The 17,270-nt window shown below is 43.1% G+C and overlaps 1 long non-coding RNA gene across 2 annotated transcripts in view; it reads left to right on the forward strand.

Moving 5' to 3' along the window:
* Positions 1–1,497: 1,497 nt before the first annotated feature.
* Positions 1,498–17,270, forward strand: part of LOC109311850 — a 38,998-nt gene continuing 23,225 nt past the window's right edge. Inside the window, exons 1-3 of one of the 2 annotated variants that reach the window (XR_002101639.1) lie at positions 1,498–3,259; positions 3,378–3,572; positions 7,687–7,799. This is a non-coding gene — a long non-coding RNA (uncharacterized LOC109311850). Of the gene's footprint in view, positions 3,260–3,377; positions 6,810–7,686; positions 7,800–17,270 lie in introns of those variants that run through there. The other variant, XR_002101638.1, reaches the window with a different exon arrangement.

Below are 17,270 nucleotides of genomic sequence, written 5' to 3' on the forward strand. Positions count from 1 at the left end.
TGGACCCTCTCCATGTTGTTCACATCCCTCTTGAAGTGCGGCGCCCAGAACTGGACACAGTACTCCAGCTGCAGCCTAGCCAGTGCTCCTAGAGCCTGATCTCCGTGCACCGATTTGCATACCGCTGAAGCTCAAGCAGGCTCCTAAGGATGACTGTCTCTGGAGCTCCTCTCTCCTTGTTGTCCCTCATCATCTCTGTCCCAGCCTGCTGAGCACACTCCCCTTTTATACCCTTAAGGGGCTCCACCCCCAAAGTTCTCCGGACCTGGCTGTGCAGTTCCAATGCAGGTCCAGCTGCTCCTTACCCCCGCCCTTCAGAAAAGGGCGGGGCATTGCTTCCTTTCTGCTGCCTCCAGATTAGTGGGAGGGCTTCATCAATCAAACAGCAGACCTTCAATCCTGGGACTCAACCCAAGCTCCAAAAAGGTAAGCCTGCTACACTTTTATAGAGTGCAGCTCTTTTAGTTTCTGAAACCTCAGAAAAGTATCAACGCCAGCAAAAAAAAAAAAATAGAACAGTGCCCTAGAGCAGTGTTTTTCAATACCTAGAGGAGTCACAAAAAGTAACAGGATGGTCACAATTTGCTGAACATTTTATTACAGCTGACAGTAGAGCATACATTGTCTCCCCATTCCCTGTACATCTTTAGACTCCAATGTCAAATATAACCTGTCAGGCTCTTGAACCATATCTATAAATACATTATATATCCTTATCATTGTTGATATCGATGATTTTTACCCTTACTTCCAAAGTAAATTTAAAAGGTCAGGGTTTTAAAAAAATCAAATAATTGCTTGCCAGCCTGAAATGAGAAACATTAATATTGCACTAAAACTTCACATTGCTGCTGTTCTTGAAGCTGCCATAAATACTATTCTTTAGCATAAAGGGGATTGAAACTAGTTTCCAAAAAAAGTGTTTATTTTTCATAGATGCTATTTGCTGTTTGTAAGTTATGTTTTCATAAGAGAGCTGTACAGCATGATTTATTAATCACAGGGTAGAACAGTCAACCATAAATGAGTAGAACCAGAATGATGAAAAAATTACAAGGAAAGACCCTAATTCAGCAAAGCACTAATCATGTACATAACTTTAAGCAGGTGGATAGTCCCATTGTAATCAAAGGGTCTTACTTAAGTGCTTAAAGTTATGGACATATTTAAGTGCTTGCCTGGATCAAAGCCCAAATCCTGAGCCATGTTTTCAGCTGCATACAGTCCAGATGCAGTGGAAGCCAAAGATTTGAAATGAGCTAGCAGGGGATTTCCTCACTAAGGGTAGAGTAAGAGTTGAAAGTGCTGTCTACTATATAGGAGAGTCAAGCTCTAGGAAGTTTGGTAGTGTCTTCCATGCCAAACAATTAGCTAACTAATCAACCCAGGAACTTCATTGTTGCTCCTGGTACATGAAGCAGAAAGAGCACCTCTTCAGTATCCAGATCTTTGGCTGGCATAGTGTTAGCAGTGAGAAATATAATCTGTTTCTTTGTACAGTATTATGATAGTTTACACACATATTGTTCAGGTAAACATAGTGCAAGGGAAATGAAAATTTACCCCTTTATTAAGCCATCTTTTATGTAATGAGCACAGAAAGAACCATGGGCTTTTCAGACTGTTATTCTGATTCTTTTTTCATCCCTTACTTCTCTTTCAGGAAATCTTACACAAGTTTCTTTTTCTTGTTTTTTGTTGCTTTCTGATAACTCTTTATTTTCAGAATCCACTTCTCTTTCCAAGCCTATCTCTGGGATCTATTTCACAACTACCAAGACCATCTCCATATCATCTCTGTACAGTGACTCCCAAATCCACCTTTGTGCGGTTCCCTATTTCTGTCTGCCTCTCAACATAGGATCACTGAATCCAGCACCCTGCAATTGCAGGCAATAGTGTAATAGACCTTTATTATAAAACGTTTCAGAATGATCCTCTTACCTGCCTTCCACACACCACAAAGTCCCCTTTATTCCTCAGGCCAAACTATGAATCTTTAATCCAGACAAAACCTAGAGCCTAGCAAGTGCCACAAGAAGAGAATAAAAGAGACAAAGAGCAGCAAGACCTTCAGTCTCCAAAATTGCATGGAATCTGTTAGGAAAAGTGTGCCCAGAAAATCCTAGGAAATGGGTCATGTCTTTATGCTACAAAGGAAGGAAGGAAAATCCTAACAGTCCTTGCCAACTTGTTCTGAGGATAAATTCCTTCTTGGTCCCAAATCTGTTGATTGTTTTAACCCAGAGACACTCAATATACAGTATATTTCACTACCACTTTGTCCTATTATGTTATTAAAAACCCCAAACATTTCTTCACACCCCTCTAATCCCTTACCCCTTCCTTCCTAATTACTGCTGATAATTTTATCATGCTTCCAATCACTCAGGTTTATAAACTGTGTCATGTTTGACTACTTTTCTCCCACCACATATAAACTGTTGCTTACTGGTATTGGTTCCTATTTTATAACACCTGTTCTTTCCTCAAATCCATACTACCAAAGCCCCAGTCCAAGGCTTGGTCATTGTATATGTTTCAATCGCTGTTAATGTTATAATTCTATAGGCCATCCTCCTTCCCTCTCTCCTTTCTGATTCTTTCTTAGATTCAGCTGCTTTTTTGCTTTCTTGCCTACCAGTCAGGCTGCATCAATTTCCTATTTTAATTCTTTAACTAGTCCCTTCTTTATCATGTTCAGACTTCTGTCTTCACCTTCAGGGCTGTGTGCAATTCTGTTCCTGTCTTAATCAATGCTTGTGTCTTTGCTCCCACACATTGTGGTCCAGCCATACCTTCCACTAATCACTTCCTTCCTTACCTCCTCACACTCTTCTCTAAGTGCTTTCATTTATGCCGCCCTTTATTTATGTCTGGGACAACTTGTAAACCAAATCTGCCAATGCCTCATTCAAATCTCTCCAGAAAATTTATTTCTCCCACAAAGTCTATCCAACTGAAATTCCTCCACTAAAATAGGTGTCAGTCCTTTATAATAAAAAATGTTCCTGTTTCATAACCAAAAACAAAAACCCTAACAAGAAACTAGCTGTGGAATTGGCTTTTGCCAGTTCCTTTCTGCCAAAAATGATGTGCTGGCTCTCTCAGTATTAGAATGGACTGCCTTCCACATATTTGCAATGTTCTTTTCTGTCCTCAGATGCTGAGCCTCCTCAGAAGGGCTTTTGGGCCTGATTCTGATGTCTCATTGCTTGTAAAAGGCTATAACCTCACTGATGTCAACAGAGCTAAACAGGTATAAAGCTGGCTGTCTGCAAGAGAATGGCTACTTCCTGGCACTAGAGAAATAATAATTGTATTCATGAATAAGAATTAGCATATTAATAAACTCTTCCCCCCTTTTCAATAATTAGCTCCTTTGACGAAACCTCTCTTCTAGTACCATCTCCATAATTCTGCGCCTTGCCATAAAGAACATGTAAATCAAGTGCCCACACTGGGTACCAAACAATGGGATTCACTATTTTTTGGGACTTTGGAACCTTGAGAAAAGATCTTCATCTGCCAAGAGCAGTCAACTGCCAACCCATGACTGGCATCCTCAACAGGTACGAAACTGTCTGATTGTTGGCACTCCAGGCCTTCCTCTGTGTCTGTACAATGGGTTTCCTATCAGAATTGGATCCTCGGAGCACTGTTATGTATTTATTATTGGGTAGAATGAATGAACAACCATATAAGACACACTGGTTTCCATTACAAAAGAATAAAGAAGGGAAAATATTCCTTCTGCGTCATTTTTTGCTTTACTCGGAATTAAGTCAATGCCAGAATTCCCACTGACTTTGGTGGAAACAGGAGAAGGTTCTCCATACATAGCTTCAAGCCAGCAAAGGCCATGCATAAGTATGTGAGAAAGCACAATGGCTTTATTTGCTATGGTTTCCCCAGTGTAGCTGGGGCAGCCACACCCATTACAGCTGTCAGCTTGTTTTGTGATATGAATGGCAAAATATTGGTGACAAAATATTGGCATAGGGTCAGTTGCAAGTTGGATCCTCCTAGATCAATTCCAAGTAAAATAATTGAACAGCTTCTCTTGGCTAAGCTAAAATAAGCAAATATCATACATTCTTTTCTGTATTATCATCTTCAGAATATAGTTTCTAGTACTTATTTGAAATGTGTAACCAGCAGCCATGGTATGAACAAGAGCAAATTTATTTCTGTACTTGATTATAAGTTTGAAACATTTCAGAATAAGAATTACCATGACAAAAGGAAGCATTCTGTCCTTGAAGCGAATATGGAGGAGCACAAATTGTTCAGTCAGACTTTGAAAGAAAACAGAGGTAATCAAGGCCAGAACTGACCCTTTAAAAAGAGAAATGAGAAAGGATTCAAAATACCCTGGTGATGAGCACTAAAGAAATCACAATTAATATAAATGATTAAATTAAGTAAAGAGACAGAAAAGTTTGAGGACTTCTTTTAAAGTCAGGGTCTGATACATGGGGAAGCGTAAGAACAAAATTCTCCAGGGGCTTGCTTGGAGTCCAGAATCAGCATGACTCCTTCCCTTGAAGAAAGTGAAAACTAGAGGAGGCTGAGTATGTACAGCTTTATTATCCTTTTCATTGTGGATCAAAGAAATAGAATCCTCAGGGCTGCCAGCTCTTTGATTTTGTACAGAGGATCTGGAGTACGGATTTTTCCGGACTGCATGCTAACCATATTTGATTTATTAATGTTGGATATGCACTACTTTCCTAAACCTCTGCATATATAGAAAATTTCTGGTAGGATCTGTGTCTTTTTACTGGTTTGTTGGTGGGTTTTTTAAATAGATTCAATATGAGCAAACTTCTCTATAATCATTTATAGAAGCTGTACATGTTCTAATTGAAAGGAGGTTTGTTTCTATTTGTAGTCTTTCTTCACACCTGAACCTATTTTTGTCATTCCTAATATCACATTCATAGGCACTGGATGTATTGTGCATTAAAAACTACATAAAGTATATAGTTCACTTACATTTTCAGGCATAGGCTGTCATAATTTCTGTACTGTTTTCTGAAACTTTTGTATAGAAAATCATTATGTCCAAATATAAATGCATCATGGTATTTTTCATAAATAACTGCACTAACTGCATGCATATGTGGATGAACTGTTATGTGTAGATTTTAATATAAAGGTCACTAACATCTTACTCCAAATGTCTGTGCAAAATAGCAAGCCAGCTTTCAGGTGTTTTCTCTGATACAGAAGTGTCTGATTGCTGAAGTTGGAATGACAGAAATGTGTAATAAAAGTTGTACAAAATGTGAAAAAGAGCAGTTTATACTTTAAGGAGACTGCAAGAGCAAATATCAGAATGGTGATAACTGCCGTATAAGGCCACTGTTGTTACTAAAAACCTTGCATAAATCTCACTGTCAGACAGATTAATGCTGCTGCTTGGAGGTCTGTATGAGAGAGCTGGTAAGCATGGAAATAGTTTCACAAGCCAAAATGCAAAGGTACGCAAAGGAGGGTGGAGTTTTTCCTAGACGCTTTCCAGCTGGCATTTATATATTGATTTAGAAGCAAGAAATGTTCCTATTAAATATACTTTAAGGACACAAAACCCAAGGAGAAAGGTATTGACTTAAATAAGGTACTTTAGTAATCTGCCCCTGAAGGCATAATCTCAGGCAATTTTTCTGTGTAAACCTCCAGTGGAAAATATCTTTGAGTGCTCCAAGGATGTACTAGAACTATGTTCTTTAAAGTATTCTGTTGTATATAAACTATTAATGCTATGGGTGGGGAAGGAATCTAAAATGTCAAGGGTTTTAGGTGGCCAGGCAAACTACTTTCAACTCTTGTTTGTCCATGAATAAATAAGAAACTTTGGTTGCCTTGTTTATTTCTCGGAGATAAGTATATACATCTTGAGTTGACCTGGGGAATATTTCTCATGTAAATGATAAAGTCAAATTCAGCACTGGTGGAAGTGAATGGAAGCTGCTCCTATTTATGCCTGTGAAAAGAACAATGATCTGATTGGCATCACCAAGACCTGTGGGGACAGCCCTTAGACTAGCCTGTTAACATTGAGGGTTACACTCTGTTTTAGAAGGACGGGGTTGGGAGAAAAGGTTGTAGTGTTACCTTGTATGTCAAAAACACATACACTTGTTCTCTGATTCAGGAAGAAGATGGCAAAGCAGAGTGCATTTGGGTGAAGATGAAAGATGAAAGACACACCGCCAATATAATGCTGGGGATTTATTATAAGCCACCTAATCAAGATGAGTTAGATGAGGCACTCTTCAAGCAGGTGACAAAGCAATCCAAAAGCTATGGGTTGGTACTGATGTCCATTTTCCAGACATCTGCTGGAAGAACAATGCAGCCAAACATAAAATATCAAGCCAGTTCCTAACTTGTGTGGAAGACAACTTTCTCTTCCAGTAAATAAAGGATACAACTAGGAGATCATCTATCCTGGGTCTTGTCCTGACCAACACGGAAGAACTGGTGGAGGATGTGAAGGTGATGGGTAACTTGAGAAGAAGTGACTACAGTTGTATTGAATTCCAGATCCTGAGGCCTGGAAAGCATGAGGTCAGCAAAATTAGCATGCTAGATTTAAAAAAGGTAGATTTCATTCAACTCAAGGAGCTAATATGCATGGTGTCATGGGAGGATAGAGTGAAGGATAAAAGTGCCCAGGAGGGCTGGGAGCTTCTAGAGGGCGCAGTGGGCCCAACAAGAAACTGTCCCAACACAGTGGAAGCACAAGAAAGACAGCAAGAGACCAATGTAGCTACATAAGGAGCTTCTAAAATGTCTCGAATGCAAAAGGAATGCATACAGGCAATGGAAGAATGGTCAAGTCACCAAGGACTCATACCAGAAAATACAAGAACCTGCAGGGACAAAATCAGGAAGGCAAAGATAAAGAACAAGCTGCACTGGCAAAAGAGGTTAAGGACAATAAAAAGAGATTCTATAAGTATGTTGGCCAGAAAAGAGGGACCAAAGCAGCTGTGGATCCTCTGTTAACAGTCTGGGGGAACTCCTAACTAAATATACAAAGATGGCAGAGCTACTCAACAGCTACTTTGTCTCAGTCTTCACAAAAAATGTAAACTGCCAGACACTTAACACGGATTATCTGGATAAGGAAGGGGGCAAACTGAGGGAGGAGATAACAAAGAAGACTGTCAGAGAGATTTTGTTGGGTCTGAATGAATTCAAGTTCGCAGGGCCAGATGAACTTCATCCCAGGGTCCTGAAGGAACTGGCAGAAAAGATCTTGGAGCCGTTCGCAATGATCTTCATGAAGTCATGGGAGACAGGCGAGGTACCAGGGGACTGGAAAACGTCTAACTTAATTCCCCTCTTTAAAAAATGCAAGAAAAAGGACCCAGGGAACTACAGATGAGTAAGCTTCACCTCAATAACCTGGAAGTTACTAAAGCGTATCCTAAAGAAGGTCATTTGCAAGCATCTGGAGGAGGACAGTCTGATTGCAAGCAGTCAGCATGGATTTATGAAAAACAAATCATGTCAAACAAACCTGATATCCTTCTTTGACAAAATAACTACTTGGGTGATGAAGGGAATGCTGTGGTTATAGTGTATCTGGACTTCAGCGAGACTTTCAGGTGGGGGGCTGGGGTGGGATGTGCTTCATCTCTCCCATAAGGGCAAACATATTTTTTCTTCTAGGTTGGCTGATCTCGTACGGCAGGCTTTAAATTAGCTTCGCCGTAGGAAGGAGCCGCTCCAAGTGAAGAGGATGCTTCACAGCATTCAGGGTGATAAGAGAAAGGGATGCCCAGGTAAACAACAACGTCCTGGGAGTTGGGGGCCACAACAGTTCTGGGAGTAGGGGGGAGGCGTGTGCACCCTCAGGAGGCCTCAAGTGCCTCTAAACCAATGCTCGTAGTATGGGGAGCAAGCAGGAGGAACTGTGCCTCCTGATTGCGAGTAAGAATCCAGACTTAGTAGGGCTCACAGAAACCTGGTGGGACTCTACCCATGACTGGGTGGTGGGCATTTGGGGATACACCCTATATAGAAGGGACAGGACAGAGGGGAAAGGTGGGAGGGTTGCGCTCTATGTCAAAGAGCAACTTACTGTCGCACTAGGTTGAAAATACCCAGTCGTGGCTAGGTCAGTGGGCTGGACACCAATGAGGATGCAGTTTATGATTAATATGCAATATTTATTTGGCTTTAACCTATAAAATATTGACAAACCAAGCAAATGATTTCCTATATAATACTAATCTATAATACAATGACAACACACAATAATCAAACAATCAAAGCTGGGGAGCGATGTCCGTTGGGTCATGAGGTTCGAGTCAAGGCCCCTTGCTTTCAAAACCATGAGTGGTTTTGGTGCGGCTGGCCAGGGCCCTAGTCTCAGACCTGGTCAACAGCTCATATTTCTTAAAAGTTCATTTAACAATCAAAACATAATCAATCAAAATAACTACAAACAGCTTAACGGGAAATTACGTCCATTGAGTCACAGGGTTCAGGTCAAGGCTCCTTGTTTTCAAGATCGCGGATGACCTTGGTGCGGCTAGCCAAGACCCTAGATCCAGACTTGGTCAATGGCTCAGGTCTTTTACAGGAAAGACAGACGAATACAAACATAAATGACTACAGTCTTATGTGCACGCTTACCACTACAGCAAACAAAAGGAGCGGCTTCATGGCTGGGAACATTAGTCTCTTTGCGGAGGCCTCAAGAATGACCCGAGGCAGCGCTCGGGGGAGGGCAGGGGGCGACCCTGTGGGTGATCAGTCCGCGGGCCCTTTTACGCTTGAAGTTACGGTTTGAACTTCTCCCGTCAGGGCCTCGTGGCTCTACCCTTTTATACCCTCACTCTTTTTTACTTATCTTTACTGGCCAATTGTGTCACCTTCCTGCCAGCATTCTGTTTCTACTTGTCAATAGCCCCTTCCTCACCACGGTCCCCTCATTGTTTTCTTCTTAGCCAGTTACATTGCAATTTCCTTCCTGCTTTGTTGGCAGTTCGAGGCGGTTGACTTCCCTGCCTCGTGAACATGACAGGGGTCACCCGTCCAGAGGCCCATGTAACAGCCTAGCATTCTGCCATTTCGCTGTGGCCTGGCCATTCATCTGGGGAGATCCCTGCGACACTCACATCATCAAAGATTAGCTTTGGGTTAGAGGAGGGTTGAGCAGACACACTGTAGGTCAAACTACAAGGGTGGCATGGCAAAAGGGACTTTACAGTGGGTGTTGACTACAGACTACCCAACCAGGGGGAAGAGGTGGACCGGGACTTCTCCGGTCAGCTTATAGAGGTGGTTAGGTCAAGGGATGTCATTGTCATGGGTGACCTAAACTACCCAGACATTTGCTGAGAGGAGCAGACAGCCAGGTCTGACCACTTGCTTAGGTTCCTGGCTGTATTACAGGACCTTCACCTTATCCAGGAGGTGCACAGACCCACTAGGGGTAAAGCCTTGCTGGACCTGGTCCTGGCCACTGGGGGTGACCTGAATGGCCCATATATAATACAGCAGAAGAATGGCCTGGCTGAAAGATTCTTGCTGAGAATATTGGAAACCCAAAACTGAAAGCCAAACATAGTGGCCCAGAGCTTCCTATGCAAAGTTCCTGGAGGATATTTTCCTAGCACCCAGTGGAAGGAAAAGATTAATTTCCCCATTGCTTTTTAGCAGCCTCCCCTATTTCTACAATGTGAGAGCGAAGGAAAGGGTGTGAATCTATTGGGCAATTTTGACAGCAATAATTAGTTTGAGGGTAGGAAGCTGTAAGGACCATGCCAGTTCCAGAACAATATTTATGATTTTCATGCACTGAAATCATCAGAATGTATAGGCCTTGTAGGGATGTAGAGTGCCCTGAGGTAATCAGTAGGGAAGGATACGAATACGCCAATTACATTGGCAGGGAGCCTAAGGAACACCCTGCTTCAAAGATAAAATTGCATCTCTGTCTCACTGCTAGAAGTTTTGGTAAGAGAAACCATGATTACAAAGTTAGTCTTTGGAATTCAGTATTAAACAAACATAAATATTTTTGAAGAGTCTTAATCATTGCCTTTACATATGTCTCAGTCCAAGTGACTGGTTTTTAAGGTCTGGCTAGAGAAAGCCCTGGCTGGGATGATTTCACTGAGAATGGTCCTGCTCTGAGCAGGGGGTTGGACTAGATGATGTCCTGAGGTCCCTTCCAACCCTCATTTTCTATGATTCTATGACTCTGGGAAAATAGCTGCCTGTGCACAAAAATAGTGGCCTTGAGAAGCCCCTGGCAGTCCTATCTCCTTAAATAGTATAATTGTGCTTTCCCAACTCAGATGTTCAGCTTTCAATCTCAGGAAGAGTTTTCAATTAGCAATAGTCACACGTTGGATTAACCTCATTGGCTACAATACTGCCACTGTGCAATCCTGCCACTGTCCAAAGATGTCAAGAGATAGACCTAATTTATTTCTAAAGGAAACGATAAATCAGCCCCTGTTACCTGACTGCTACTTTATTTTATTTCAGGCTATCTTACACCATAAAAAAACAGGAAAAAGGTGCAGACTTATTTTTTTACCATCACAAGTCAGCTTTGAAGTCTTGGAATAGCATAGCTGTGATCTTGGTGGAACAGAAGCACTTTCTCTGGATTTCTTCCCTTCCCAGCAAAAAACAACGTGAAAGGAAAAGAGGTCTACAGCCACATATAATGCCTTTCCTCTTACTGTCTCTGAAAACCTTCAAGGCAACAGCAGCAGCAACAAGGATCCTGGGACAAAGCAGTGTTCTGCAAAATAGACAGCTAACTTTGCTTTACTTCTTATTTTAACCCATCGCTGGAAATGGTGATTTTCTTTTTTACATTTGGAGTTTGCAACAGAATCCCACTGTTCTCATGGTAACTCCATATATGTGTTTGTGTGTACTGGTGGGGGGGTGCTATATCTTGTATTTAGGAATTAAATCCTGTCTTAAGGATCATTTCTCTTCTGTACTGGAAAATGGCTCACTCAGCTTTTAGAGTTATCCTTGTCCCTTGTTCAATGATACACTGCACAGAATAGTGAAGTGAAAATAGAAAGTCAGTTTCATTTCCCTGTCAATTTACTGCCTATGTAGAGAAACAGGAACCAAGCTCAAATTCAGGGGGTTAATGGAACAAGATATTATTTTGTAGAAGAAAGAAAAGCCCCCCTAAGCTTTCCAAGTAGTTCACTTTACAACAATATCCTCATTAAAAAACCAGGCGACTGTGGCACTGATGCCTACACAGTCAGATGGATTGCAGATTGGCTCAAGGGTCATACTCAGAGGGTGGTGGTGGATGGGTCATACTCGACCTGGGGGGAAGTGGGCAGCGGAGTCACCCAGGGCTCAGTCCTTGGGCCCACGCTGTTCAATCTCTTTATCAGCACTTTGGATGACGGGGTGAAAAGCTCCCTGTTTAAATTTGCTGATGATACCAAATTTGGGGGTGAGGTGAGCACGCTAGTAGGGAGGTAAAGACTGCAGCAAGACCTGGATAGGTTATAGGGGTGGGCTAACAAAAACAGGATGCGTTTCAATACTGACAAGTGCAGGGTGCTGCACTTGGGCAGTAATAACCAGCAGCACACTTATAGAATGGGAAACTCCCTTCTTGAGAGCATGGAGGCAGAAAGGGATCTTGGAGTCATTACTGACTCCAAGATGAACATGGGCTGACAATGCGAGGTCATGGTTGGCAGGGCTAACCTCACCTTGTCGTGCATCCACAGGTGTATCTCTAGCAGGGCCAAGGAGGTGATCCTCCCTCTCTATGCGACGCTGGTCAGGCCATAGCTGGAGTACTGTGTCCAGTTCTCTGTGCCCCACTTCAGGAGGATGTGGACAACACTGAGAGGGTCCAGAGGAGGGCCACCCGCATGGTCCGGGGACTACAGGGCAGACCCTACAGTGAGAGACTGCAGGACCTGAACCTGTTCAGCCTTCACAAGAGAAGGCTGAGGGGGGACCTGGTGACTGTCTATAGACTCGCTTGGGGTGGACCAGAAGGGTTTGGGAGAGACCTTGTTTCCCCTAGCGCCCCCTGACATAACAAGGAATAATGGCCACAAGTTGTTGGAGAGTAGGTTTAGATTAGACATCCATAAGAACTACTTCACGGTCAGGGTGGCTAGGATCTGGAACCAACTTCCAAGGGAAGTGGTGCTGGCTTCTATCCTGGGGTCTTTAAGAAGAGGCTTGATGCCTACTTAGCTGGAGTCATTTGAGCCCAGTTTTTCTCCTGCCCAGGCAGGGGGTCAGGCTTGAAGATCTACAAGGTCTCTTCTGACCCTACTTCTATGATTCTATGAATATGCAGAAAACGTTGCCTTGTCTCAGAGAAAACAACAGACTCTGGAGATAGCTGGAAAACCAGGATCTGTGAAACCCAGAGAATGTCAGACACTGAAAGCACCTTTCTCTCAGTAACAGAGCTCTAGAAATAATATGACCTCAATGTTTTACTCAAGTATTTCACATGTCTGTAAGGCACAGTTCATCAATTTATCAAGGGTATGCACAGTTCCTGATGGAGGTAAAGAAGTGTTCTGAATACAATGTACATTTCCATGTTTTAACTTAAGTTGAAAAAAGAACTAGAATGTTTTATTCTCTTACAAAATGGCTGAGCAACTCCTTATCATAACCCTGTGAGAGGTTTAAAGTGTCCTCAGTAAAAGGAAGATTATTAAAATGACATCTCAGGTTTTTATATAGCAATTCCCATTCAACAGCATCCAGATATGTTTGTCTTAGTTTTCACTCCAAAACAAGACACCTCTACCCCTTGTTAGGGAATATAATCCTCATCCTCTGTCTTGGTGGTCTAGCTGGCTACAGAACCTGGTAATGTTGCTGGCAGGAGTGAAAGCAAGTTCACATAAGAGGTTATCTGTTACAGGGCCAGATAACGCTGCTGCAGTATAACTGACAGAACTGAGGGGGCCACTTTGGCTGTGAATCATTGCTTTGATAAGGTACAAGGTCAAGAACAGAGACAACTAATACTATACTGCTCAACCTCTGGCCTGCTGGCCAGATCTGGCCTGCAGAGCCATGTCATCCAGCCCACGGGTCTTCCCAGGGGTCCAGAAATTTGGGGGCAAGGAAGTGGTGGCAGCATTAGTTGTCACTTCCCTGCTTGTCACTCCACAGCCAGATCTAGTGCATAGGATTGTACCATGTGTGGGATAGGATTAGGCCAGCACATGGCCAAATCTGGCACATGGATTTGGGCTGTTGTGTGGCCAGATCTGGCACCTGGGGTTGGGCAGGTAAGTGGCTGGATCCAGCATTTGAGTTCAGGTTGGCATAGGCAGCAGGATCTGGCATGTGTCTGGGAAGACAGTTGAACACTGCTGGACTAACAGCTTTAGTAGCAGGAAAAGAAACAGACATAAAGGGAATAAGGTTAGAATTGAGGGATGCAATGGCAGAGCAGAGATGGTACCTTCTTGCAGTTTCAGAGGTCTGAGTCTGAATGTTGTTCTGGAGGCAAGTCAAAGGCTGCCCCCAATTGATCCAGCTGTAAATGAGTGAATCAGTAAGTCAGTCCCCATCTGAGGAGTCAAAGCCATTCTGGTCATTCAAGCTGGGGAGTCTAAGTGGCTGAATGTGATGAGCATCCTTCATGTCCTTTTGGATGCAGAACCTGGCACACCTTACTCACAGTAATCTTATGGGCCATTAGGCTCAAGAGCACTCTTTAATATTTTTTAAGATAGGATTCCTAGATGGAAAGGGAAGGGAAGTTGCGTCACTGTGTAACACTTGGATAGGGCCCTGTATTCCTTATCGTAAGGTCAACAGTGCATTAGCCCCTAGGAGTGTTTCAGATGAGACTTGGAATATAAATCTTGTGTTTAGGTGAGCTGGACTGAATAGGGTGACTAGAGTTACCTTCCATGGGTGCGTCCAGATGTGCATGGACATTTGGTTCCTAGAGGACAACTAGCAGCAGCGCACCTTGTGCCGCAACTACTTGTCCCAGGGAATGCTTGTGCCATGTGTGCTTTGGCGCACAGCAAGTTACCCCACGGGTAGTAGGGGAGGCTGGGGCCAGCACTGTGCCTGTCCCAAAAGCCTTACCTTGGGTACTGGGGGCCTCCTGGGGCTTCAGTCACAGCGATTTTGCCATGCAGAGCCAGGCTGACAAAGAGTGAAAAGTTAAAAATGTATTGTAGTGTACTTTAAATCTCTGCTTCTGGGTTTTGGAAGGTTTGGCAGAGGAGGGACATAAGTCAAAGTCTATGTCCACCCCAACCCGCTCTGTCCAAAAAATATTGAATCTGATTCCATGTTTGTTACATTAATTTTAATCACAAGAGTGTGGATGGTGCATGGTCCTTCTCTGTCCTCTCCTCTGCCATCCTCTACAACAAACAGCCTTCCTTGCCAACATTTCCAGCAACTTCCTTCCTAATTCATTTAGCCATTAGTATTTTAGAACCCATTAACACTTACAAGTTGCTCCTTGATTTCTGGTGTCCTCTCATGCTGCATACATATATCACAGGCAGCATTTCACTAAAGGGGCACACACTCCCTTGGTTACATAGACAAAGCTATACAGTAAACTGGTGCCACAACCTCCCCCCACTGTTTTCTCCTAGCTGTACCCCCCATCCCAGCTGTGGCTGGTTCTCCCCAGCTATGTGCTGGTACACATAAGGGAGAGAGAGATACAGGCACACTCCCTCATACCCCATCAGTGTGGCAGCCCTACCACATCCTGGCACATTCACTCATTTAAGACTGACGTGGTCCCCCCACCTCTGAGACCTCTGGGTTTTTTTGCCAATCACTCTTCTGTCTCAACCCATTCATCTTTTCCTCTAGTCTGCTGGCCTGTGCTCCCACTCCTAATACTGCTCACTTCCCCTACAGCATATCCTCAGTTATTTCCCTTCCCCTCCAAAAAATTCCCCTTCCCTCTCTTTCCTTTTCCAAAACCTCTCTTTCCTTTTCCCTCTGCCACTTCTCTGTCTCCACTATCCCCTCCCTTCTTTGCAGTCTCCCAGCTTCTGATTCCCAGAACTGCTCCTAGGCACACCTAGTATCCTTCTCATTGCTCCTCCCCATCCATATTCCAAAGATCTGTATCAACATAGCCATGGAGAATCTAAAAAGGTTACTAACACCTCACATTAGGGGGCTATGTGGCAACAGGAACATCCTAACCTTAAGCACACTCAAGCCCATTGTTCAGGAAACCAGATTACATTATCCTTATTGTCTTTCATCTCCATTCCAGTAATCAATGCTAATTGACTGATTGATGCTGGCACTCTCTTGTAAAATTCTCCCAGATTAAAAAATCAGTCATATGCTCAGGATATCTACATAGAACATGTGGAATTCATTAGTTTTTAAATAATGATTACTAGGCAACTGTCCATCCTCTGGATCATGGTGTACGTGTAAGAGGCCTAGTCAGGTGCCTGATGAATCCGCTTGTGGCTGACAAGCCCAATTCAAGAGTGACACTTGTTACAAGTTTCACAGATCCACGTGTTGTCTGAGTGGCAGTCTAAGTTTACAGCATGCTGCTTCCTTCTTTCTCACTTTGCTTCCATCCTCTGGATCAAAGTCACTTCATATTGAGCTGCACCCAGCGCCAGATGTTCCTGAAACTGTTTGCAAGAGGCTGTGGCTATATTCTCTTTCAAATTAATTGTTAAGCTTAACACGCAAATTTTTCTGTCTTCCTTCTCACGCCAAAAAAGCCCAAACTACCACTCCTTGATAGAAGCAGACAGTAGCAACAGGCCTACAAATTATTCTCCTGTTGCTGCCATGGTAGATTTCGAACTGACTCGTCATGAGCATAGCTTCAGCTCAATACTCCTTTGAGCAACCAAGTTACTGTGGCAATAGACTACCTGCAAATTCTCACCTAGTCTTGCTGCACATGCATCTACTGTTCTAGAGATCTAAATTCTTTCTGTAAGAATATGTTCAAATTGCTTAACCAATCACTGGCTCCTCTTGTGGGCTCACTGTCTCAGTCCCAGTCTCTCTGCCAGACCTACCTCTCTCCCAACATCTGTCTCAGTGTCCTAATTACATCCTAATTTCTTTCCCCTGCTTCAGTCTCCATATCAGTAGACTCTTTGCCCCAGTCTACAGCTATCTGGCTCTCTGGTCTAACTTTTTCCTTTTTTCATTCAAATCAGATGGTTTTCTACCCCATGGGACATGCCAGCAGGAGGGTTCTTGAGAGCATTAGAGAAACAGGTCCCTGCTTTTATTTTTGGATCCAGAGGAGCTGGGGCTCAGGAGTGGTCATTGTTAGGGAAGTCCAGCTTGGTCTCCATCTCTGTGGGCTGGAACATGATAATTTGCTTTGTGTCGAAGGCACATGTGTACTTTGGTTAGTGCTGGGAAGGCTGAGAGGCTGGAACGGTCTCTGACGACAGACTCCAACAATTTTAGTTAACATCAAAGAAGTCTCTACTGAGAAAGTGCACAGTGTGATTTTTCAAAGGCTTATAGCATGGCATCTTTGGTTGGCTTTTCACAAGGATGGCAAAAGGGACATTCCTGACACAAAAGCCTCTTGCCTCCTGTCAGTTTTTAGATCTCTGACCCAAGGAAGTGGGAGGAGGGAGACAAGCACTTGCAAAAGGAAAGGACACCACAGTTTTTGACATGGACATAACACAGTACTTTTTCCCTAGTCCTGTTCTCAGAAAAAAGATGAACTCTTTCAGAGGAAGCTTATAAAATCAATACATAAATAAAAATTAGTCAGCGGTAGATACTTACCATTCAAAATTTTCAGTATGAGCAGCTGAAACTTGGGAAAGTTTTAAACAACTGAAAACAATATCTTACAGTGGGAGTCACTGCCAAATAACAGCTGGCACTAAAAAATATCATATAGATAAAGCCTGTGCAAATTGGAAAATTGGAGGTGACTTAGTGTACTGCTTACTATTAAGTTAAATGGAAGACCGCTGAGATAAAGATAAAGAATTACAGGCTATGGCCTGTAGGCTGTGCCTTCTTTTTGGATGGTGAATGTTGTTGCAATATCTTCTGTTTTGAGCAGACTGAATGCATTAGCTACTCTCTGGCAGGTTACTGATGGAGCCTTTAACTGGGAAAAGTTCAGGTGCTCCAGCATCCAAGACACACTTACCCTGAAGGGGAATACTCACTGAGTATCCTCCTTCTTCTCATTTATCTAGTTCTTTGGGTGTAGCAATTCTGTACACCATAAGTGAATCATGTAGAAATCTGGCAGCTTT

Source organism: Crocodylus porosus, unplaced genomic scaffold (genome assembly GCF_001723895.1).
Source record: "Crocodylus porosus isolate Cpor-Errol unplaced genomic scaffold, CroPor_comp1, whole genome shotgun sequence".
Taxonomy (NCBI): Eukaryota; Metazoa; Chordata; order Crocodylia; family Crocodylidae; genus Crocodylus; species Crocodylus porosus.